The sequence below is a fragment of the Vipera berus genome (genome assembly GCF_964194415.1).
Source record: "Vipera berus genome assembly, chromosome: 2".
Classification (NCBI taxonomy): domain Eukaryota; kingdom Metazoa; phylum Chordata; class Lepidosauria; order Squamata; family Viperidae; genus Vipera; species Vipera berus.
Genome location: NC_138203.1, coordinates 233,225,883 through 233,251,132, shown reverse-complemented (window position 1 = coordinate 233,251,132; position 25,250 = coordinate 233,225,883). Strand labels below are relative to the sequence as shown.

The 25,250-nt window shown below is 43.5% G+C and overlaps 1 protein-coding gene across 1 annotated transcript in view; it reads left to right on the top strand.

Annotated features, from left to right (window-relative positions):
* IL17RD (interleukin 17 receptor D) overlaps window positions 1-25,250 on the top strand; it is a 55,312-nt gene that overhangs the window by 680 nt on the left and 29,382 nt on the right. The gene's annotated exons all lie outside the window — the stretch shown is intronic.

Sequence of the window (25,250 nt, the reverse complement as noted above, 5' to 3'; positions counted from 1 at the left end):
TTTCTTTCTTTCTTTCTTTCTTTCTTTCTTTCTTTCTTTCTTTCTTTCTTTCTTTCTTTCTTTCTTTCTTTCTTTCTTTCTTCCTTTCTTCCTTCCTTCCTTCCTTCCTTCCTTCCTTCCTTCCTTCCCTATCTAGCAAACAAGAGGGCCAGCTGGCACTTGTAAGCTTTGGAGAAGGTTGGCGACGGAGCTTGACTGCATTTTCGCATCAAAGGAGACTGGGGAGGAAGGAGGGTCGGGGCAGCGGAGAGGGACGGAGCAACAAGCGTGAAGTAGCTGCACAGGTCTTTTATCCGCCTGTCTGCCTAATTCTTCTCCCGCCTTAACTAGACCTGCCCCGGGAGAAGAGGATAAAAGGCGATCGCTTGGCCTTTGTCATTTTAATCACTGCAGGCCGGTTCGGTTACAGGCCTGATCGTTACCGGGAAAGACGGTAACTGGGAGTGTTGGTAAGGTGATTAAAAAAAATAAGTTTTAGGGGCTTCACCTTTTGTCTCTCCCAGAAGTTGCAGTTTCCTTCCTTGAGTTCCCTAAGTGTGATTTTCCTTGGTGTGAGTTTGTGTGTTTGTGTGTGTGTGTGTGTGTGTGTGTGTGTGTGAAACAAAAAACAAAGACCCCTTTCCTCTGAACCTGCTCCTCTCAGTTTTCAGCCTTATTAAAAATTCCAGATGACTGGCAGCAGTGACTTTCATTACTTTTTTTGCTTGTTTGTTAAAAGTGCCACAAAGATTTGGGGGGGGGGGAAATCAGGTCATGAAGAGGGGTGGGGGTCGGGGGTCTAGGAGACTGGTGAACTATGAAGTGGCTGGGGTATTATTAACATCCATTCTAATGCCCTTTCTTTGTTCTTGCTTTGTTTTTTATAGTCTTTTATGGTTTTAGTGTTTTTAATAATTATAATAATGGTTTTTAGGTATTTATTGACTGTTAAGCTCTGTTATACGCCACCCGGAGTCTAAATTGGAGAGATAAATTGTAAGATAAGTTGTAAAAAAACAAAGGAAGTGACCCACTGGCATGGAATAGTTGTGTTCATACCTGGAAGGGAAATTCTCTGTAAAAATAAATATATAGCTATATGAAAAGAACTAAACTTTTACAGGAACAACTTGCCAAAGTTAATAATTGATTTGCACATTTTAAAATCTTGGTATATGTACATGAGAACCTTAGAAGCTCTAATTCTTCCCAAAGATTTGGTGCATTTTCTAAGAAAAATGAAATTAATTGCTCTATTGACAAAAAAGCCACAGGAATTTAAATTTGGCTGAAAAAATAGAATTCATTCCATCATAACAAAACTAATTTGCACTGGCCTAAAGATTACTTTTAGTTATCATCAAATTTTCTCTGCTCTTTACTTTAGAAATTCATTCATTTTAGTTGTTTAAGAAAAAACTATAATGTTTTGTGTTGGGAGAGAAAACCTTATTACAGTCTGGGCCACATTCATAAGCACTGATTTTAGAATAAAACCAATTGCCTTGTTTGCATAGCAATTGTCTTGGTCTGTTTGTACATTTTGAATAGACTTGCCATACTATTAAATGACTGATGGCCCCTGTAACACATTGTCTGCTCTGGGGCTAGGCTGCCTTTGAAGTGCTATCCTGTAGGAAGTAAAAAGACTATTTGCTGTATTAAAATTCCTCGGTATTTCCTCTGTTTAACCACAGGCCACTTCCCTTTTACCACTCTAAACACTGCAGGGACGCTGGCTGATTGAAAAAGCACAAGGACTAAAGTAATTACATCCCATTCAGACAGCAATGCTTAGTATAGCTTATTTATAATCCTCAAGTTCCTTATTTATAGTATGTGATAAAAGAGTGGGTTCCCCTCTTTTCTGTTAAAAACAAGGTGGAAACATGAAAGCATCCTACTGACTTTGGATCAAAGTATTTAGGTAACTTACTGATACATCTTAACTGGAAATCTAGAGAGAGAGAGAGCGAGAGCAAGAAATGTGTCTTGAATTAAAGCAGGTACAGATGACTTCATGCTCTACTAAGTGTGCATATACTACCCTTAGAGAGAGACTATAGCCAGACCACTGCATACTACTTATGAGTAAACCTGCTCAAGGTAATGCTATAGATTGTGTAATGGAGATTGATCAAGTAAACGTTGGGAGTCTTGTTTTAAAAGTTTGTTTAATAAAGGACATGTGTGCTGTCCATCAATTCAGTCTAAAATAATTGTGCATGTTTTTTTATTGAATTTGCCCATTTAATTATTTTTAAAAGATGGGATTTGCCAGTGGCCACATCCTTTCAGTATTATATTAAAGATATAAATAAATGACAAAAGAGCAAACTCTACTGGTGAACAATAAGGCTAAAATAGTTATTCCACACTTGAAACTGAAAATAATTTTATTTTTTTGCTTTGACATACAAACTAACCCTAACCCCTAAACTGGCATTTTACCCAAAACATAATATTTTAGCTAGGGCAGGGGTAGGCAACCTTGGCTCTTTTATGACTCATGGACTTCAACTCCCAGAATTCCTGAGCCAGCTATTCTGGCTCAGGAAATCTGGGAGTTGAAGTCCATGAGTCATAAAAGAGCCAAGGTTGCCTACCCCTGAGCTAGGGTAATAAAATATATTATTCTGTACAAAACCTGATAAATCTGGTTTAAAAGCAATTGTTGGAAGATAAGTCTTCATCATAGTTCCATCCAAGCCCTCTCAATGTTAGGTAGAAATCAGACCTCTTCCAAAACATGGGCCAGAGCTACTTGTTTAATTTATAAAATGGTTTTGTGTGAAATAATGAGAATTTATTTCATGTTGATAATTGTATTATTGGTTAATGTTGCATTGAACGCAACATTGCATGCTTAGAAGCAGATTTTTTGCTGTCATATAGAAAAAAATATGTTGTAATTTGGAGTACATCAATATGAAATATATGTCTGTAAATTAGAAAATAGCTAGGATCAAGGTATACTTTTAAATTAGACAACACCTTGTGATTATCTGGAATAGTACCAGCTCTGTACTGGGAAAGAAGTCTGACTGGATTCACAGGTCATGTTAAATCATTAAATAAACCACAATTTTCTAGGTTTGCTGAATTTGGTGAACAATAAAATATAGTTTATAATGACAAATACTATGCTTTAAATGGAGATTAAACAAGAAACATATAAACCGGTAAGTTAAATGAATTCTCTTAACTGCCTATCAAAATAGCAGCAAAATGATCTTTCTAAATTGTTAATATACCTTCTGCTTTGTCTCTAATTTTGTGAAATAAGAGAAGCAATATTCACATGGGGATGTGGAGATGATTTTTCCCTATGCTCATTAAACCTACTTGAATGTCTTTGATCCCCCTTCTCACAGGTTATCCTTTTTTTGTCTTTTGAATGGTCCTATACCCTCTGTCTTGTAGTGTGTTGCAATAGTGGGCTTCATTGCTGTAGAGATACAGCTGCAGCAGGAAGTTGTTTGTGCTTGTGGACAATATGTATGTGATTAGAGGACCCTGGAAGATTAAGGTTCAAAACTGGGCCAAAAATTGTGAGTGAAAAGAGGGTGGTGGAGACAATGAGGTGACAGAGTGACTGGTACTAGAAGACTCATCTGTATGGTTCCTTTTTCTTGTTAGCATATGCTAGAGCCATCTTTTTTTTAATTGGTTAATCCTTTGGGACAAAGCTAGACATTTGTAGTCATGCAAATAAGTTAATCAAAGACTTGTTATATCAGATGTACAGTGTGCCAGATTGCCATGTGATAGGAGGGGAAGAATGAAAGTATTTGCCTAGCATCAGGGCCCACATTTCTTGTTTCTTTTCTGTAAAATAGTTGGATGGGAGGATGTTCTCAGTAATACTCTCCCCCAGCCTAGCACCATTTCTTTGTATTGGTTCTATAAGGCCAATAGCAAGTTGGTTGAGTAATGTGGAAGTTGTAGTATCAATAGACCTACGAGTGAAAAAAGTTGGACTAGAACCTGTGAAGTCATATTCTCATTTTAAAAGAATTTAGTAGAATCTCTGTAACTTCAGAGCTTCAAAGTCAGGGTGAGAAAGATCCAGGTTAGGGGAAAAAACACAGTTTTTCGTAAAATGTATTTTAATAAGGATAATGTGGGTGTCGGGAAGATGCAGTGATGATATCTGTGTAATGATGTTCTGACAGATGCAGTATTTGTATTATGACCATGTGCATGAATCATTGTTACTTCAGCATGTTATAGACACTGTTGCTCCAGAATATATGTGCAATGAATATCTGGGAACGAATATACATTTATGAACTCAGCAGTTATTTCAGCTGATATTGTGAAGTAAAGATTTATCCTCTGAGTTGACAATGTAGAAGTTATTTTTTGGTCAAAGAGTTTGCTGTCCTCCAAAACTGAAAGGAAGGTGCTACTTCCTTAGATGATGGGTTTTCCCCCCCAAACTATTAAGCATTTTTATAGTGGTCTGATCAAACTGCCGGCCTGCAGGCCACCCCATTGCTGGCAATGGAAAAAAGTCACAATACCTCACGACATGTCACATGACATTGTGAGTTTGACACCCCTGGCATAGTTAGTGTACAGTATGTATATAATAGCCTAAGAAGCCTAGATCTGTTTTCCAGTGCTGCTCTAGGACTTCAGTATCCTGATAACTAGACAAAATGATTAACCTTCATTCAACCTTCTTGTCCCTAATTGGAAGATATTTTGCATCTGTATAAAACAAAAATTTAAGAAAGTTTTTTTTAAAGAAAATATAAGGTTGCAAGAATTTCAGCAATTGATCTATTTCTCACATACAACTAACATCTTCAACATACATTGCAAGTAGTTTTCTTCAACTTATTGCCATCCAAATGTATCATCTTGCATCTAGAAGCCTCCAGACAGAGCAGCTCATGAGTTGGGAGTCACCCATCGTGCTATGTTATCATGTTGCTTGGGTTTTTTTTTTGTCTCAATATGTTGTGTGGACCTAGCCAGTTATAGTTAAATAAATCATAGTTAATCAAACTGAAGTGGTTCACTTTGGAAGAGGGAAAACCGGTTAGGAGACCATACTGTATGTGTATGTGTGTGTATGTATGTGTGTGTTTATATGTTCAATACACACACACACATACACACACAGAGAGAGACAAAATAAGGACAGACTTTTTTTCACCTTCTTGAGCAATGTTTGAACCAAATATTATCCATTACAAGTAATTAGGGAGAATAACAACCATCAAAAGGAAGCACTTTTTTACACCACGGGATGAAATTGGTGATGCATCTTTTAAAACAGTTTTAAAAATGTTGGCAAATTAATGGACAGACTATTTATGGTTAATATCCCTGGTGGCTATTTATTCCCTCCAGAATCCAAACAGACTATTCACAAGCTGACAGGCGTATCAGTGGGTGATTGCCTTCCTGTCCATAGCTCTGACCTTTTTTTTTTTAATGCTCTTGCTTAGCTAAATGTGTTGCCCAGTTTTTTTTCAAACTTGACTCTTTTAAGATGCCTGGACTTCAACTCCCAGAATAAACCTGGCCAGCATGAGTTGAAATCTACACGTGTTAAAATAGTCAAGTTTGAGAAACACTGGTGTAGACTGAACAAAAAGGATTCTTTTCTCCTGAATATTTCACCTTTTCCATTAAATTTCTTTCCTTTCCTTTTGCTCTGATTATAGGTAATCCTCAACTTACAAGAGTTCATTTAGTGATCTTTCAAAGTTATAACGGTACTGAAAAAAGTAACATGACCATTTTTCACACTTATGATCATTGGAGCATCCCCATGGTCACGTGATTTACATTTAGTTGCTTGACAACTGACTGGCATTTATGATAGTTCCAGTGTCCCAGGGCCATGTGATCCCCTTTTGCGACCTTATAACAAGCAAAGTCAATGGGGAAGCCAGATTCACTTAACAACCGTGTTACTAATTTAAGAACTGCAGTGATTCACTTAACAAATGTGGCAAGAAAAATTGTAAAATGGGACAAAACTCATTTAATAAATGTCTCACTTAGCAATATAATTGATCATAAGTTGAGGACTACCTGCATTTCTATATCAAGAAGCAATTTTTTGCTTAACCATTGAGTACTGTATATCAACACTGACTAGGTTCACATAATGGACCAAGCCAGAAACCATACTTTGTAAATTGGAATGAGTGATCACATACGAAAGGTTATCACTATTATGGCTTAACAAGAAGTGTAAACCAAGTTAGAGATGGTTTTGTATGAGATATACATTACTGTTAACAATAAATGAATTATTGTGGCTGGCAAAACATCTTCTGGCTTCCTGTCCTTTCTCTGTGAGATCAGCTGTGGAACAGATATGTGCGAAGTTTTACCCAGGATACAGTTCAAACGTGGAGCAATTTGCACAGCAAGCATGCATGCATTCAACAATCTATTACCATAGATCAGTGAAACATATTGGATAAAATGATTGCCTGCCTGAATTCAAGTAACCCTGTTTTATTTATTTTTATCCTGCCTTTATTATTTTTATAAATAACTCAAGGTGGCAAACATATCTAATACTCTTTCCTCCTATTTTCCTCACAACAACAAACTTGTGAGGTGGGTTGGGCTGACAGACAGTGACTGGCCCATAGTTACCCAGCTGGTTTTCATGCCTGAGACAGGATTAGAACTGATAGTCCACTGCTTTCTAGCTTGGTGCTTTAACCACTAGACTACTAGATCACATGGGCTCTTGTTATTAGTCTTGACCATTTTTTGTACTTAAGAGTAGAAACAGTGGAAGGGAGATACAATGGAATGTTCAAAATCCTAAATGATTTATTTTAATTTAATTTTTAATTTAATAATATTTATATACCGCCCTTCTCCCTGAGGACTCAGGGCGGTTCACAGGGCAGAATAAAATACTAAATACAAACGTTAAAACAAGATTAAATAATTGCCCATATTAAAACAGTTGGAATCAAGTTCTAAAAACACCAAGTTAAAATTAAAACACAAGACTAAAAACCCCACCAATCCCCATCAGGCTAGGCCGGCTTGAACAAACAGAAACGTCTTGAGATCGCGACGAAAGGAGCGAAGATCGGGCGCCATCCGGAGCTCTACCGGTAGCTGATTCCACAGCTCCGGCGCGCCCACAGAGAAGGATCTCCCCCTGGGGACCACCAATCGACATTCTCTGATCGGTGGCACCCTGAGGAGGCCCTCTCTGTGGGAACGCACAGGGCGCAGGGAGCTTGATGCCGGCAGCAGATGTTCCCTAAGGTACTCCGGCCCCATGCCATGAAGGGCTTTAAACACTGTTACCAGTACCTTGAATCTCACCCGGAAGACAACTGGCAACCAATGCAGCTCACGGAGCAGCGGTGTAACGTGGGAGTATCGGGAGACTCCCAACACAACTCTCGCGGCTGCATTCTGTACCAGTTGGAGCTTCCGGGTGGTCCTCAAGGGCAGCCCCATGTAGAGAGCGTTGCAGTAGTCTAGACGAGAGGACACGAGCGCATGAGTGACCGTGCACAAATCATCCCGGCTAAGATAGGGCCGCAACTGGCGCACCAGGCGAACCTGGGCGAAGGCCCCCCTAGTCACAGCTCCTATATGGTCTTCCAGGGTGAGCCGTGAATCTAGGAGGACTCCCAAGTTGCGAGCCCTATCTACGGGGGGTAATAGTTCACCCCCCATAGCCAGAGGTGGAACATCCGAATAAACCCGGGATGAAGGTATGCAGAGCCACTCAGTCTTGTCGGGGTTGAGCTGGAGTCTGTTCCTCCCCATCCAGACCCGAACCGCCTCCAGGCACCGGGACATCACGTTGAGGGCATCACTGGGGTGGTTTGGGGTCGAAAGGAAAAGTTGGGTATCATCAGCGTACTGATGATACCCAACTCCAAAGCCACGAATGATCTCACCCAGCGGTTTCATGTAGATGTTGAACAGGAGAGGCGAGAGGACCGACCCCTGAGGAACTCCACAAATGAGAGACCTCGCGGTCGACCTCTGCCCTCCTGCCAACACCGACTGCGAACGTCCCCGGAGATAGGAGGAGAACCACTGTAAAACTGTGCCTCCCACTCCCAATCCCCTGAGACGCCGCAGCAAGATACCATGGTCGATGGTATCGAAAGCCGCCGAGAGGTCTAATAGGACTAGAACAGAGGAATATCCCCTGTCCCGAGCCCTCCAGAGATCATTCACCAGCGCGACCAATGCCGTCTCCGTGCTGTGCCCGGGCCTGAAACCCGATTGGTACGGGTCTAGATAATCCGCTTCATCCAGGACCAGAGGGAGCTGATGCGCCACCACACTCTCAACAACCTTCGCAAGAAAGCGAAGGTTGGAGACAGGACGAAAGTTGTTTAATACAGCTGGGTCCAAGGCAGGCTTCTTGAGGAGAGGCCTCACCACCGCCTCTTTCAAGACGGCGGGGAAGCAACCCTCACTCAGAGAAGCCGATATAACTGCCTGGAACCAGCTGCGTGTCCTCTCCCGGGCTGCATAGACCAGCCAGGAAGGGCACGGGTCCAATAAACACGTGGTGGTGCTCAGCCTCCCCATGATCCTGTCCACTTCCTCCGGAGTCACAGAATCAAACTCCTCCCAGATGATATCGACAAGACCGCCAGTGTCCTGATCGTCAGACTCTGCCCAGTCAGAGTCCAGACCGGTCCGAATCCGAGCGATTTTGTCCGACAGATGTTGATTAAACTCCTCGGCACGACCCTGCAAGGGATCCTCCCTCACCTCCTGATTTAGGAGGGAGCGAGTCACCCTAAACAGGGCGGCCGGGCGATTATCTGCGGACGCGATAAGGGTGGCGAAGTGGTTAGACCTCGCCTCCCTTATCGCAGCGAGATAAGACCTAATGTAGGCTCTTAGTCGCAATCGGTCGGATTCGGATCGGCTGGACCTCCAACCGCTCTCTAGGCCCCGTCTCCGACGCTTCATCTCCCGAAGCTCCGCAGAGAACCATGGAGCTCGACGGGATCTGCACCGGGTCAGGGGCCGCAAGGGTACAACTCGGTCAAGAGCCTCAGTGGCCATCCTTTCCCAGGCTTCCACTAAGGCATCTGCCGAGCTGTGAGCAAGGGAGGCAGGTGGGGACCCCAGCGCTGCCTGGAACCTCTGGGGATCCATTAAGCGTCTGGGGCGGTACCATTTAATTGGTTCCAAGCACCCACGGCGGGGGGTGGCAAAACGGAAGACCAGCCGCAGGAGATGATGATCGGTCCATGACAGGGGCATAATAATTGGGGAGCCCCCACCAAGATCATCTAACCACCGTCCAGATAAAAAAACTAGGTCAAGGGTGTGGCCTCCCTCATGAGTCGGTCCCGAAATTACTTGCGTCAGGTCCATGGCCGTCATGGAAGCCATGAACTCCCGAGCCAACTCAGATGATCCTCCCAGCGATGGTAGATTGAAGTCCCCCAAAACTATAAGTTTCGGGAACTCAACCACCAACCCAGAGAGGACATCGAGCAGCTCAGGCAGGGCTGCTGCTGCGTGACTAGGCGAAAGGTACACCAGCAGCAAGCCCAACTGCGCACCAGGGCCGCATCTCAAAAAGAGAGACTCACACCCGACTATCTGAGGAACAGTGGCCTCCCGCGGACACAAGGTCTCCCTCATAACAACAGCCACACCCCCACCCCTACCCTGAGCCCGAGGCCGGTGCAGCACCCGGAAATCTGGTGGGCAAAGGTCAACCAGAGGAATCCCGCCCTCTGGGCCCAACCAAGTCTCCGTGATGCAAGCCAGGTCCGCCTGCTCACCCTCGACCAGATCACGAACGAGAGGAGCCTTATTAGAGACGGACCTGGCATTCAAATACACCAGCCGGAGCTCAGGGGGCTGCACACCCTCACTCCCGGGACCTTGGGGTAGAGCCAGAGGGTCGGAGTGCCTCACCGCTTGTAAGCAGCGGAGAGGCCTTCCCTGAGATCGATACGGCCCTCTGCTCCTACATCTGCTGCCATTCCCTGATGTCGTGGGAATAGGTAGCCCCACGACCAGCCCTGGAGCCCCGGAGGTGACCGACCCCCGCTCCTCCCCCCTGCGATCTCCATCGGCCCTAGCCAGAACAGCGGTAGTTGGATAGCCCCCCTTATCCAGACAACCAAAAGAACCCTCCCGCCTCCCTAACCCCCTAAAAAATTTTGAAAGAAAAATAATCAGGGGCCTCTTATTAGGTCTACGTCGAAGGCCCCTACCCGTGCCCAGCCAACTCTCAGGGTCCCAATAAATGGGCCCTTCCTCGAGGTTATAATCGGCTGGCAAGGCGGGTCGCACCCAGGAGAGGGGAGCACCCCTGAGGGCGCACAAGTCCGTGGAAGAATATTTAAAGGAAGGCATAAATAGCAGTCCGGATCGCAGGCAGTCCATAGATAATAGTCCATAAGGAGGATCAATTCAGAGAGGGAGTCCCAGGCCTCCGTCCAGCCGCTGCCACTCAGCTGGATAAACCCCCCGGGCAGGCCTGCCACCGTCCTCTCACTACGGCCACAGAGCCAGTTCTCGGGGGGGGGGGTGGAAGTCTGGAGCAACCGCACTGGGTATGGCCTGCCCCATAGAGCTCTCACCTCTAGGGGCAGCAGATGTAAATTCGGCCATCCTCTCACAATGGCTAATACCCAGAGTTCTCTGTCCTTTGGGGTATAAGGGGCAATGCGCAATCGATTGTAAAAACAAAAACAAACCATCATAGTCAATTCTGGTAAAAGCCAAGTCCCCCGTTGTCCCGTCATTCCTAGAGGTTGTAACTGACCACCAGTCCATAGGCCCTCAGTTCCATAATTATTGGGGCCTTCCAGACTGTGATCAACAAAGATTGGCTCCCCCAGGTCCATTAAATTCCCCACCGGTCTTCCAAAGTCCTTCAAAATGGCCCAAGTCCACAAGGCTCCACTGGGCTCCACCGGAATCCACCGGCTAGTCCAGGAACCTTCAGGGCCATCAGAAGCAGTTGGGGTGCCAACCCATCTGGGATATGCAGAACCAACCGGGGGGCCGGCAAACCGGCCATAACGCCATCGCTGAATCATCGAAGCCGCTGCCGCTGGGCCGCTATGGACACCGCCGCCGCCATCCCCGTAGCCACCGTAGCCACCGGAACGCCACCAAGGCCGGGAACAATCCGGGGAAAGCCACCGCCTCCACCGATGAAAAACGGGCCAAAAAGGCCCAGGGGGCAGCGGGGCAAACGGTTCGGTGAAAGCAGGCCAGACCGCAATAGTCGATGGTAAAGTGGCCCGCAAACGGCCCGGGAACAACGCCGTCGCCGCCGCCGCCATTAGGATATCCCAGAGCGTTGTTGATGCAAGCAAAAAGCAGGCAGAAGGCAGAGGCAGACCAGTTAAAAGGAAAACGATAGAAAAGGCGGGCCACGCAGCTCGCAAACAGCTCCGTCGCCGCCGCAGCACCGCCGCCGCCAGCCGCCGGGAACTCCAAACGCCGCCGAAGAAGCCAAGACCGCCCGACATAGCCGGGAACTCCCGACGACCAGCTGAGCAGCTGAGCAGCTGAGCAGATAACAAAACCGGCAGCCCTGCGAAACGCTGGTAAAAAACCTAGACAATTGCAAAGTTCATCGCTGCCACCCTTCCCCCAACCCAGGGCATAAAGGAAAAAGCCCTGAGGGGCTCCTAAGGCGCCTATCTTCTCGGACCTGCAGAGCTCAACCTCACACGGCCGCCCGCACGTCCGCCATCTTTAATCACACCCAAAGATTTATCTGGATTTTCTTCCAGTGATATGGGAAATAGACATTTCCTGTATAGTTTCCTTGAGATATCTTTTGTAGCTACACTGCTTGTTATTACAGGAATTTTATACTAGTATACATTTGTGTAACTGGCAAAAGCTATGTTTTTTTAATGTTTCATATTTATCCCTCCCCCTATTAATTGTACTCTGCATTTCAGTTCTGTGTTGAGTTTTCACGCTTTTATTAATTTTTTTAAAAAAATTACAACATAATCGTGAATTGCAGGTTTGGTTTATATAAAACAGTTATTGTTATTAAATGGTGGAACAAGCTCTGTAATGCAGCAAGGAAGACTCAAAAACGATATTTAGTAATCAGTGCATTGTTTTTGTTATTAAAAGTATAGTCCACCATTGCTGGAACATTCTCTTGTGAAAGACGTGCTTTAATGTCTTTTCCAGCTATTGTGAAAGTATTTTCTATCATCTGCCATGAATGGCTTCTGTGATGAATCAAAACTTGGCAGAGCATATTATCTTAGCAGGCTGCTTTGGGTTTTCATTTCTAACTAGACATTTCTGATCTTACTTCTGAACATATTCAGATCTAGCCAAGCACTTAGTGACTTCCCTGCCTTTTTTTTTTTGTACATAGCTATGGGAAAATTCCTGGTTGGCTGGCTATGAATTAATGGAAATCCTTACAATGCTTCACTAAGGATAGCTCCTGCAGTTTAAAAAAAATCTATTGCCTTTTCTAATTTGAAGAAGGTCATGGAGGTTTACAGAAACTTAGGAGAAGGTAACATCTGGTTGTGCTCTGCTGTTGGCTGCTTTTGTGTGAAGGAAAAAAAAGTTACGGTGTTTCCTCTGCATCAAAACTGGTTAAGGTGACCCTGATAAAAAGCTCTCCTCTCAAGCTGTGATTTCTAATTAATTGTACTCTCCTTTCTGAAGTTGTTGGATCTTACTGTTAACTCCTTGATTTTTAATACTTTAATCCTAAAGGATTACCTAGCTACAGATAGTGGAGGAGCTGTAAAAAAAAGTTTTATTTCTTAGAAGGTTGCGATAACCTTAATACCATAGCACCAACGTGGATTCCACTTATCAAATGCCAAGTTGCAATCAAGCTTTTTAAAGCAATTCTAGAATAAGGATGATGATATCCATGTAGTGGATGTAAAGTATTGGAAAGTAGCTGCCTTGACTATGGTTAATTTAAATTAAATACTATCTTAAATTATTTTTCTTGGTTTGCCTACCCTGTTCCTTTTGGAAGTATGGCCACTGGCATGGCACACAAGAAACAAATTTGGCTACCAGCCCAGAAAAAAATGGTATTTGGGAAGAAAAAGATGTTTAATGAAAGCCATCCAATAGCGAAGGGTGTAGGCTTGATTGTTTTTTTGCATCATCAATGCTACTAGGGAATGGAGTTTACTCTTATACACCAGGGCTTTTCAACCTTTTCACCCATTGTACCACTTTTAGGATATGGCAACATCTGAGTACCACCAGTCGCCTAGCAAGGTGTCAAAAACTTGACCAAAAAAAGGGGAAAAAAGTGATGAAGTGCAGGTAGTCCTCGACTTACAACAGTTCACTTAGTAACTGTTTGAAGTTACAATGGCACTGAAAAACGTGCCCCCCAAGCCACAGCCGAGCCAGACATCTCCCTGGCCACCCGGTGCCTCTTCCACTTGTCCAAGGTTTTCATTGTTGTGAGCATTTCTGTTGAGGATTGGCAGCGGGGGTGGGGTGGGGGTGTTTGATTTTTATTCCTCCATCTGCTGGGTGGTTGCAGCAGGTTTTGGTCACTTCATAGGACCCTGGGACACTGCGACCGTTATAAATATGAATCAGTTGCCAAGCATCGGAATGTAAATCACAAGACCCTGGAGATGCTGCAACATTCCAGCTGATTGGTGCTTCTTCTGGGCTCAGGAGAAGCGCCAGGATCAGAGCTGAGCTCTAGCTGGAGCCTGGTGCTGATCCTGGTGCTTCCACTGAGCCCTGACAGCCCTGCAGCTCCAGCCATCTCTCGCTCAAGCTTGTGTGGTGCTGCCACCGGTTCAGCTCATTCCCCTCCCCTGCTACCACTTTTCTAGGATGGTCGCATACCACCTGCCAGGTGCCAATGTACCAGAGCTGGTACCCGTACCACTGGTTGAAAAGCCCTGTTATACACAATGAAGGATGTCTATAGTGTTGTTGATGTAAAGCCAGCTTTTTAGGTGGAGCCAAACCAAGTAAATAGAGGGAGAGCTAAAAGAAGATGGGACTATTTTTTTATATCTTATCTGATCCACTCACCATACTCTAGCTGCAGAGAAAATACTGCAAAGTAACATTCCAGGATAATCTGAGCTTGAGATGTAACATGAATATAACTGGCTTATTTCCAGGAAAAATGCAAGGTGCTGGGGATGACCTTTACAGTCCTACTTGGCTTGATACCTGGCTGTCTTCAAGACTGCCCGCTCCAAATAGAATCTGCCTATTCAAGTGTAATTTATTTGCTGAGAGTCCCTCTTCTTTGTAAGATGTGATAGGAGGGGACTCCTGAGAAACTGCCCTTCTGTGCAACATCTCCCAGCAGACATAAGATCTGATAAAAGTACGGGTTCTTTCAAAGAACATTGGGGCGTGAAGAGGTGGAAGTCGCTTGCTATGTGAAGAGTTATTGGTTCTTATAATACATGATGCAATATTTTTATGATTATAGTATTAAAGGCAAAGGTTTCCCCAGCCAGTTGTGTCCAACTCTAGGGGGCAGTGCTTATCTTGCTTTCTTAGCCAAGCAGCATTGTCTGAAGACATCTCTGTGGTCACGTGGCCAGTGTGACTATACGCTGAGACACACAGAACCCTGTTAGCTTTCCTCCAAAGTAGCACCTATTTATCTACTTGTGTTTGCATGCTTTCAAACTGCTAGGTGGGCAGGAGTTGGGACAAGTAACGGGAGCTTACCCCATCACAACTGTGCTTTGGTCTTGAACCTGGGCCGTCAGCTTTCCAGCTAACAAACTCAGTGTCTTTAACCGCTGAGCCATTGCACCCTCTTTGATTACAGTATTATGACTAATTATGTAATTACATAATATACTTGATCTGATTATTATTTAGATGTTACAAGTATCATAAATGCAATTGTAATAAATCAAATAAAAAACCCCAAATCTGTTGAGAGCCACTGCTAGTCAGTTTAAACAATACCAGGCTGGATTGGCCAGGATACTAAGCACTAGTTAAATTTTAGCATGTATCTCAGGAAGAAAAAAGGAATATAAATTGGTACCCGACTTTCTTCTTTGCTATCAGGTGATGGAAGAAGGAGTAGGTCAGGAAATCCTAGATAGCAGAGTCATGCTATAATCTTGGGCACTGAGTTTCAACTGAAGTCATTCAACTTGAAAACAGCCATTCTGTGATCCAGCAGGTTGAGCTGTGTGCTGATGGCTTTAAAAATGCCATTAGAAAGTGGGAGGTTGGACAAATAGGCTTCCCTCTTGTTCTCTTCTTAAAGAATCTAGCCCAATGTCTTCTTTACTGTGGCAATTTCAAGATATGTGGACTTCAGTCCCCAGAATTCACAGCCAACAAGTCCATCCATGAAGAGTTCTTGAACCTGGTTGTTTTCTTGCAGGCGTTTCATTACCCAAACTAGCTAACATTATCAGTGCACTGTTTGAAACATTAAATGAACTTTTTAGGGTGTCACTGAACAGGCTTGGGAAACTCTTTAGTTTAGGTAATAGATATGCATAGAAAATACTCAGATTTGCTGCTGCTATCCTTCCTGTTTCCCTGATTATTGTTGGTAGGAATAGATGTTTTCTTTGCTGCTCACTTGGGTCATAATTGGTGTTATGGGAAGCATTCTCCTGCTTACTCCTGCCCCACCTCAAGCTTTAACATGTTTTGGCTTTGGAACATGGAGAGAGGAGTACAGGGACAGACCTGTGGCTGTTTTGAAGCAGAAGTATCACTCCATTCCTTTTAGATCCATATGACTAAAAGTTCACAATCACAAACAGCCCAATGGAAGACATCACATTCCACTGGTTTAGATAATGAACTCCATGACAATACTATTTCACATGAGTATTGTGTTTCAGTTAGTCTTGGATTGATGTATACGTCTATATCGCAACAGTCATATTAAATCTGATTTTTTTACACTGTAATATGTTGGGTCACCTCCCTTGACAATGTGGTTCAAATTGTAAACCAAGTTTTCTTTGTTTTTCATTCAGGAGTCTTATTTATCTCTTAGTACCTACAGTAGTTGCAAATGTGATGCTAAATATGCATTTGGTAATAAATGTGTTACTGATCGGACTTAAACACACACAGGGATCAAACCAAAGGGAAATCTAACTAGATAACAAATGAATTTGGCAGTTGAAATTTCAACAAGTCTACTAAAGATGCAAAAAGCACAAGGAAAAATTGAAGAATTGTCCGAAGAACCTTTAGAAGTTTTTAAGATTACAGACATCTTTGATTTGCTTATATATCAATAGTTCCATCCCTTGTTCCCAAAATCTAAATCTAAAGACTTTAAATTCTGCAAATATCTGCCTAAACTTAATTGCTTGATTAAAATGACTGTTGTAAATTACAGAGTAGAGATGAAAATATTGGTAAGATTTGAGAAGAGCTTTTTATTATGCATTGTTCCGGAAAGCGATTAGAAACAAAAAAAATTTCTCCCATCTTTTATTCATAAATTTAGGACAATGACAGAGAGCACGGCTTAGATATCCCCAAATAGTTGCATTTCTAAGATTAATACTCTAATCATGCAGCTTTTTCAAAAAGGACTGCTAGCTGTGAAATCACATGGAGAGATTTTAAATAGAACATTCAGTTTGCAAAAGAATGAGCTGCCTAGACAGAACTTTCTCTCTGGTTAATCAGCAAATGAACAAATCATGCCCATTGTATGAATGGGGGTCTGAAATCCTCATATTATCCAAAAGTTTTAATAGGTATGAATATTTCTGTTCCTTCTAGTTTAGATGAGGGTGGCTATTGTGCTTTATCATTTGCTACCCACGCATTGCTGTATACAACGTATCTTGTGAGAATTTCATTTAATATAAAGAAGTAATTTGTTTGTTCTGTATGCTTTTTCTTACTTGATCATATATGTTTTCTGCATTTGTTCTATGAAAACCAATGTGTATCCATATTTTGGTTTATTTTGTAAATACTGCCATCCATCTGAACTGTCCTGTTTTAGTCCACACAAGCAGATGCAAGGAAGTTTTAAGAACTTTATTGACAGTCCAAGCCCTTAATGTTGATTCCCAGGCCACCATTCTCACCCATCCTATTGAATCCAGCAATTCTCAATCTGAGCACAAGGATACCAAATTCAAAAGCAAGGCAAGAGTCCGCAATCCAGGTCCAGTCCAAAGTCCAAGGTCTTAGTTCAAAATCCACAAACAAGTAAAAGTCCAAACACATGATCAAATGCAGAATCCAGAGTCAAGGAAGCCAAGATCATGGAGAAAAAGAATATACATGGAAGAGAATGGTCGGTTGTTCCCAACAACCCCCAACTCCACTCATCCAATTAAATAGGTATTTGTCAGTGCAGCTCATCAGGAGGGGTGAGGCTGCCTCCTTGTGAATAGTCTCACCAACCATCATTGTGCCTGCCTCTGCTTAGCCCTGCACGTCTCGTGGAGGATGCATTTCCCCCTCATCCCCGCTGACCAGCTGCATGCCTTCTCTACCTTGCGCTTCCAACAGGGGCCTCTGAGCTCTCCAGCTGCAGTTGTGTCTCACCTTTTTCTGTTCCAGCTGGGTGTTCATTCAGTCACTCCTTTAGTGATGATAGATAGATAGATAGATAGATAGATAGATAGATAGATAGATAGATAGAGAATTGTTTTAGTGATTAGAGGCTTATAGTTTCCTATAATAATTCAATTATTTATCTGCTAAAGGTGTACATTTAATGGTTAGAACCCACTCCTTCTTAAATCATGTGAAATATTGATAAACCAAAACAGCTTTAATTTATTTAAAAAGGGAAATCATTAATAATTGTACATTTTCAGTAATAAATATTGAACTGAAGTTTAATTTCCACCCAATGTTCTTAAAACATTGTCTAAAATATTTGCTTCACTGACAGTTCAGTACAGAACTTTTACAATTAATTTTTGAATTAAACTTGTCAGCTAGTTTTTGCATTCAAAAAGCATCTTTTGCATTCCTTTCCTTCTCCTGTTAATGAAAGTAGTGTAACCTGTGGCTCTGTTTTGGTTACACACATTGACAGTCCAAGTATAATGTTACGTATTTTTCAGCATGAAACTGAACACTCTAAATCCCTAAAGTAGTCTCAAATGTATGCTTAATAAAAGAATTTATTGTACTGAATGTCGTCTGTTATATCACTCTGGGAACAAAATTGGCAATGAGTGCACAGAAATATTTCCATCAGATCACTGCAATCTTTTATAGTCTAGAGCAAAGAAGTGTCTCATTCCAACAAAGTAAGTAATTACTGTGTAATGAAGGTAATTTAGTTGATTTAATTACTAAGGTTTCTTTTTAAATTTTGTTCAATGCCAGTGATAATTAATTGGATGCCCTCTAGCTGTGTTGGATTTCTATTTGCTTTGGTCCCAACCAATAAAGCAAATGAAAAAGATGATCAGGATTGTAATTCAAAATTTCTGAAGGCATTCAGTGGCCTTCTCTCTCTCTCTCTCTCTCTCTCTCTCTCTCTCTCTCTCTCTCTCTCTCTCTCTCTCTCTCTGTGTGTGTGTGTGTGTGTGTGTGTGTGTAGCACATGTCAACCTTTACACACATGTGTTCTTTCCACTGGAAACTCATGCAAATCCACTGTTTTTCACTGGCTGAAGGAATAGTACTGACTTTCAACTTGCAGCGGTACCCAACCTTTGTGGCTTGGCGGCCTGGCTTGGGGGAGAGAGGGGAACGGCCACATGAGCAGTGGACTGGCACGCATGTGTGTTGCAGCTCAACTCAGGTGAGTGGCAGGCCGATGCACACACGTATGCACATGGAGCTTGATTGCAAGTTGAGCTGCACACACGCCAGCCTGCCGCTCACATGGCCCGGTTTCTGAATAGGCCATGGCCCAGTAGTGGGCCATGGCCTAGGGGTTGGGGACCTCTGAACTAAAGTTGGGGAATTCCTAAGAAATTAAAAATAAGATACTTTGTAAAGCATAACCAAAGCAGTTGAGTGGCAGTTTTTAATCATTTATTTGTTGAGTGGAGGAACTAGAAAGATATTGAAACGTAGGGTATAAATTTAATAAATAAATAAATACTCTGCATAATTTAATTTGCTGTTTTAAGCAAGCAGTAAATTACAGTAATGCATTTCTTGCCCAATCAGATGCTACTAAGAGCCATAGCATTACTTAAATCTTCCCCAACCTAGAAGGTGTTTCATGTATTTCTTTCCCAATCAGATGCTACTAAGAGCCATAGCATTACTTAAATCTTTCCCAGCCTAGAAGGTGTTTCAGATTGGATTGTGTAATCTTCCCCAATTAACATGCTCATCTGGGATAATGGAAGTTTGTAGGTCAGCATATCTGAAAATAGATCAAGACTAAACTAGATTGTTACAACATAACAAAACTTCCTATTTTGAGGGGGATAATCTAAATCAGGAGTCCCCAACCCCCAGGCTGAGGCCCACTACCAGGCTGTGCCCTATTTGGAACCAGGCCTTGTGAGAGGTGGGCTGGCATGCATGCGCATGCACAGCTCAACATGCGCGCACAAGCACAACTTGCATGCGAGCAGCCCTGCTGCTCACATGAGTTCAGCTCTATGTGCACATGTACACCGGCCTGCCACTCGTGTGGCCCAGTTCCCCTCACCTCCCTCCCAAGCCGGGCTGCCAAGCTGTAAAGGTTGGGGACTGCTGGTCTAAATTGTTCACCACACCACAGAAATTTGAAATCTAATTTTTGTTGTAATTTTAACTGAAGGGAGGTAGGCTGCAAAGTGAGGCTGTCTTTTCACCTGTAGCCCTGTCAGCTGTTTCTGGGTTTTTGTTTTTGTTTTTTAAGTTCAAAAAGAAGATTTAATATATAACAATAAAGCTATTTCTCTGTCAGTGGTCTGGAATTAAAGAGGTACATTCTTGAAGATGGATTTTAAATTACAAGAACAGAGTTGGCATAAGCTATTCTTTGTGCTTCTTCATTACTTTGAAATCTGTGTGAACTTTGATGTAAGTATTAAGGAAACAATCCATGAAATTTTTTCCCTCTATCCTTTTAAAATATGCATACTTTTCTTTTTTCCCATTCATTGGAGAATATTTCTAGGTGCTTGTTAACATTCTAGTGACAGAGGCTGTAATTTACTATATATGGTATACCACTGATTTAAAACAACAACTTTATATTAACTTTCCCCATTCCTAATGCATATATACTGCTCAAAAAAATAAAGGGAACACTTAAACAACACAATGTACTGTATTTAATAGTAGGATGTCTTATCTTGTGTTCCCTTTATTTTTTTGAGCAGTATATATGCTTGTTGGAATTTAAATGCTGAGTGTTCCCTCACTCAGCTGGTTTTTTATATATACCTGTTTACTTTAAAATGACATGCCAGCTTGGATATCTCCACTAAACTAATTTGTATAGCACTTAAATGTGGCAAGTTGGGGGCCTGTATTTGCAAAAGCCTTGGGAAAAATGAGATTGGGAATCTTTTCTTTGGCATGTACAACTGTCCTAAATTCCAGAGCTTGACAGAAGGTTGTAGAGCATGTGTTATTTATGACAAGCCTTCTGTTATGGATAATACTATCTAAAGATAATCTAAAGATAATCTATATGAACCAAGCCACTATGACTTATTCAAGAAGCCACAGTTATTGCGATTTTGGCTAATGAGTGAATTTTCCCATTTTAATTGGGAGTAGTACTGTTAAATTCAAGGCGATTTCTTAAAACTTGCACAAATAAATGCATGTTTTCCATTTTCTGTGGGAACATGTGGAGTTAATGGAAGTAGATGCTGGTGTACAAAATTGGTTACTAATATGAGACTTACACATCAATATGTCATTTCAACACTAGCTGGGTTTAGTTTCATTTTTTCCCCAATCTTCCATGAGGCCCTTTTCAAACATTTCTGACAGAATATTAAGTGTAGATGTACATTTCAACTTTCAAAAAGCATGGAAACTCATGCAGAGTATAAGCATTGGCCCAATGATTTAATGAAAGATGAAATAGTACCTACTGGGAAACTATACTATGTGTTACAGCTAGATGTTATATATACTTAATCAATTTCATACAATTATAAGTGGAACACACTTTGGCTATATATTAGCTATATGTATGACACCACCTCATGGCTTCTAGATTTATTTATTTATTTTATTGAATTTGTATACCGCCCTATTCCCGTAGGACTCAGGGCAGTTTACAGGGCAGTTAAAACCATGAAATACAAAAATTAAAATAAATTAAAACAAATTAAATTCAAGCCCCAAGAGTAAATCTAAAACCCAGTTAAATTAACAACCCCACAGTCTGGACCAAACAGATCAAAGAGCCAAGTTTTCAGGTCCCGGCGAAATGAGCGAAGGTCACTTTTCTAGGATGGTCGCATACCACCTGCCAGGTCCCAATGTACCACAGGTGGTACCTGTACCACTGGTTGAAAAGCCCTGTTCTAGAGCAGGGCTTTTCAACCTTTTCACCCACTGGACCACGTTTAGGATAAGGCAATGTCTGAGTACCACCAGTCGCCCAGCAAGGTGTCAAAAACGTGACCAAAAAAAAGGAAAAAAATGATAAAGTACAGGTAGTCCTCAACTTACAACAATTCGCTTAGTGACTGTTTGAAGTTACGACGGCACTGAAAAAAGTGACTTATGACCATTTTTCACACTTATGACTGTTGCAGCATCCCCAGGGTCATGTGATTCACATTTGGATGCTTGGCAACTGATTCATACTTATGACGGTCACAGTGTCCAAGGGTCGTGTGATCACCTTTTGCAACTTTTTGACAAGCAAAGTCAATGGCGGGGGGGGCAACTCATCACTCAGTTGCAGGGTGCCTGTGTGGGGAGAATCTATGGGTCTCTGGTGGAGGGGGGTGGGACTGGGGTGGCTGCCCTCCTTCCTCCCTCTCTCCCATTGTTCCTTCCTTCCTTCTTTCCTTCCTTTCTTCCTTCCCTCTCTTTGTCCCTCTCTTCCTTCCCCACTGTCCCTACCTTTCTTCTTTCCTTCCTTGTTTTTTTTCCTTTTAACTTGATTGTATTTGAAGTTCTTTTTATTCCTCCACCAACCTCAGTTCATTCTCAGCAGTTCACAATTCTGGGCTTCTTCTTTTGTCACCTTTTTGTTTTTCCAGTTCTTCCCTAAGATTTTTGGGTTGCTTCTTCTCTTCTTTTTTTCTCTATTCTCTGAGCAATTGTTCTTTCAACGACTCCAACTCCCCCACCCCACCCCACCCCGTCTCCTTTCCCCATTATTTCCTCTTGCTACGAGGCACTCTCTGTTTAGGAAAACCGCTCTCTGAAGTCCAAGATAGGGAGGTATTAGACACAGTCATGCTTCCATTGCAGTTGCCCTTTAAAGTCCCAAAATTGGGCTTATTTTGCTTCCATAAAGATCGTTCTTTCCCACGTGGGCTTTGGCTGCCTCAGAAGGCATGAGGGGCCTTGCTCCTTATCGGAGATGTGCAGAGGGAGGCCAGAAATCCACCCTCAGATGGCGGGGTGGGGGCAGAGCCTGGGGCTGGGCGGGTGGCGGCCAACAGCCTCCTCAGGGATGTGCCCATTGGAAAAGGACGGTGGCGGTGGCCACACAGAAGAGAGGTGCGGCACTGAGGTGACGGATGGAGTGCAGTCTGAGAAGATGCGGCATCTCCGCAGCCTCACTTCAGAGGGGACTCGCTACCCGCCCGCCCGCCTTCGCGGCTCCTTCCCTGGGTGCTTCACGTCCAGCTCTACGGCAGGCCTGCAAAGGGCAATGGGAGAGGAGCGGGCCATGTGTGCCTTGGACGGGGCTGTGCTCCTCCCAGGTGGGAACCTGGGCGCAGGGCCAATCAGGAGGCCTGCGAGGGGGCAAGCACTGGGAGCCATAGTTGAAGGCTGAAACGCCTTCAGCTGTAACTGCTTGCACATGTTTGTGTGTGTGTGAGCAGGGATCAGTGCTACTTTCCAGGTGATAAGTGCTTCTTCAGGGCTCAGCAGACACGCTGGGATCAGCGCCAAGCTCTAGCTGGAGCCTGGCACTGATCCTGGCGCTTCCACTGAGCCCTGACAGCCCTGAAGAAGTGCCGATCAGCTGCAAAGCAGCTGTCGAGCCCCATGGGCCCGACACACAACAGGGGGGGAAGCTCATGGTCAGCTTGCCACCTCCCTCCTGACTCTTCCCGCTGCAGATGTGGGTGCCAATGCCGCTGGAGGCTCACTGCAGCTGGGAGCCCACTGGCAAAGGCAGGGGCTGGCTGCCATCTCCCCCCCTCTCCACCATCTTACCCCGACAAACCTTCTGCTGCCATTGGGGTGGACACCACCGTTGGCGGGGCTCTCAGTGGTCCGGAACTTTCCAGCCAAGGCCGGGGCCACTTGCCGCCTCCCCTCCAATGCCTTCTCGCCAGTTGGAGCCGCTGCTGCTGCATGAGTGGATGTAGACGCCACCGGGGCCTGTCCGTGCACCCTCTTGCCGCCTTCCCTTGTGCACCCTCTTGCCGGCCGATGTCAGCGGAGGCCGGGGCCGGTTCCAGGGTGGAATGGTGACTGTGTGGGGGAAAATCCCTATGGGACGTGGAGTGCGGGGAGGCGACTCGATACGGCGCAGGACATGGCGGCTGGCTAGGGCCTGACCTGCCGAGGGTGGGGGGAAACAGGCCTCTGGCCTGCCACTTATGTTGTTACCAGATGCTGGCTTGTGGGCTGGGGGTGGGGCTACATCTCTATGCGGCTATGATCCCGGCACTTGAGCCCTGGCGGCCCTAGTGCTGGGTCGCCACCTCCCTCCCAGCCTCTTCACCAGTTGGGACTGCTGTCGGTAGACTGGAGTCCATCGGCAGAGGTTGGGGCTGGCCCAAAGGAGTCACCAACTGATCAGCTGGTATGGCCGGCCTGACCTCCGCCGAAGGACTGCAGTCCACGGAGAGCTCCCAGTGGGTTGACACAGCAAGGCCGGTGCATGGGTGTGATGCGGGGGGCGGGGGGGAGGAAGGTGATGCTGCGTACCACCAGTGGTACGCGTACCATCAGTTGAAAAGGCCTGTTCTAGAGGACCTGAAAGTGGCAATCATAGCACTTTTTTTCTTCCGTATAATAATGTCTGATTATTGAAGATTGCCTCGACAAGTCCCTGCAGTTTTCTGGCAAGGTTTTCCAGAAGTGGTTTGCCATTGCCTCCTTTCTAGGCTGAGAGAAAGTGACTGGCCCAAGGTCAGGCATCTGGCTTGCTGCCTAAGGTGGAACTAGAACTCATGACCTCCTGATTTCTAGGCTGATGTCTTAACCACTACACCAAACTGCCTCTCTTTATGGTAGCATACATAGCATCTTTTCCCAATTATTCTCCAGAACATCCATCTTCCAGATGAGCTACAGTAACCAAGTAAATTTCTCTGCCTGGATTGGAATAATTCTCAGTTCTAGTCCAATAATTTAAGCACTATGCTTAACTGACCCAGAAAATTAAATGAAAATCCTATGAACCGGATTAATAGATAAAGTCTGTAATATATGAAGGGAAAGGGATTAATTAGCTTTTAGCTATAAACTAATCTTGTCATTCCCAATTTTACAAAAGAGACAGATGTTTGAAAGTATTCATAGTGCCTAACTTATAACAGTTTGCAAATACCGGTACCTGTAATGCTAAACAGTGATTTTACTGATACGTACCAGCCTTTCTTTTCCCCTCTCCAACTCTGATACATTTCCCAGATTATTGAAAACAACCACTTGCTTTTCACTACTAGTGGATTTAATATTTAAATACAAAAATTTGGCTAATATTTTCTATGAATCAGGGAAACATCAGGATAAATAACCATAATTTGAATTTGAGTCATTTCAGTAAATGATGTGTAACATTAACTGCTGTTTATCCATATTGGGGCAAAAAAAATTATCCAGTTTAATCCCAGAAAAGGATACTACAAAAATTCATTTTCTTTCTGCATTGTGCTTAGAACAGCTATTTAGATTAATAACAGCATAATGCTATATGTTTGCTTGACGTTAAGTGTTGTTGCATTTAATTAGCTTAATTGCTAGTGAATGTGCTTGAGGTTAGAATCTAAAATATATAGTCTTGATAAAGGAAATTGGAGGGCAGTCTAGATTTCCTGCTAAAACTATCAGCATTCTTCTCCATTGTGCACTATTATACTGTATTCTGTATTGGTCAAACCAAACCTACATTATTGTACCTAGTTCTGGGCACCAGAGGTTAGGAAAGATATTGGCAAACCAGAGCTTGTCCAGAGGTAAGCAAGGATTGGGACTGGGAAGGAAAAACTTCTCAGAAGGACTGTTTTTGTTTTTTGTTTTTTTGA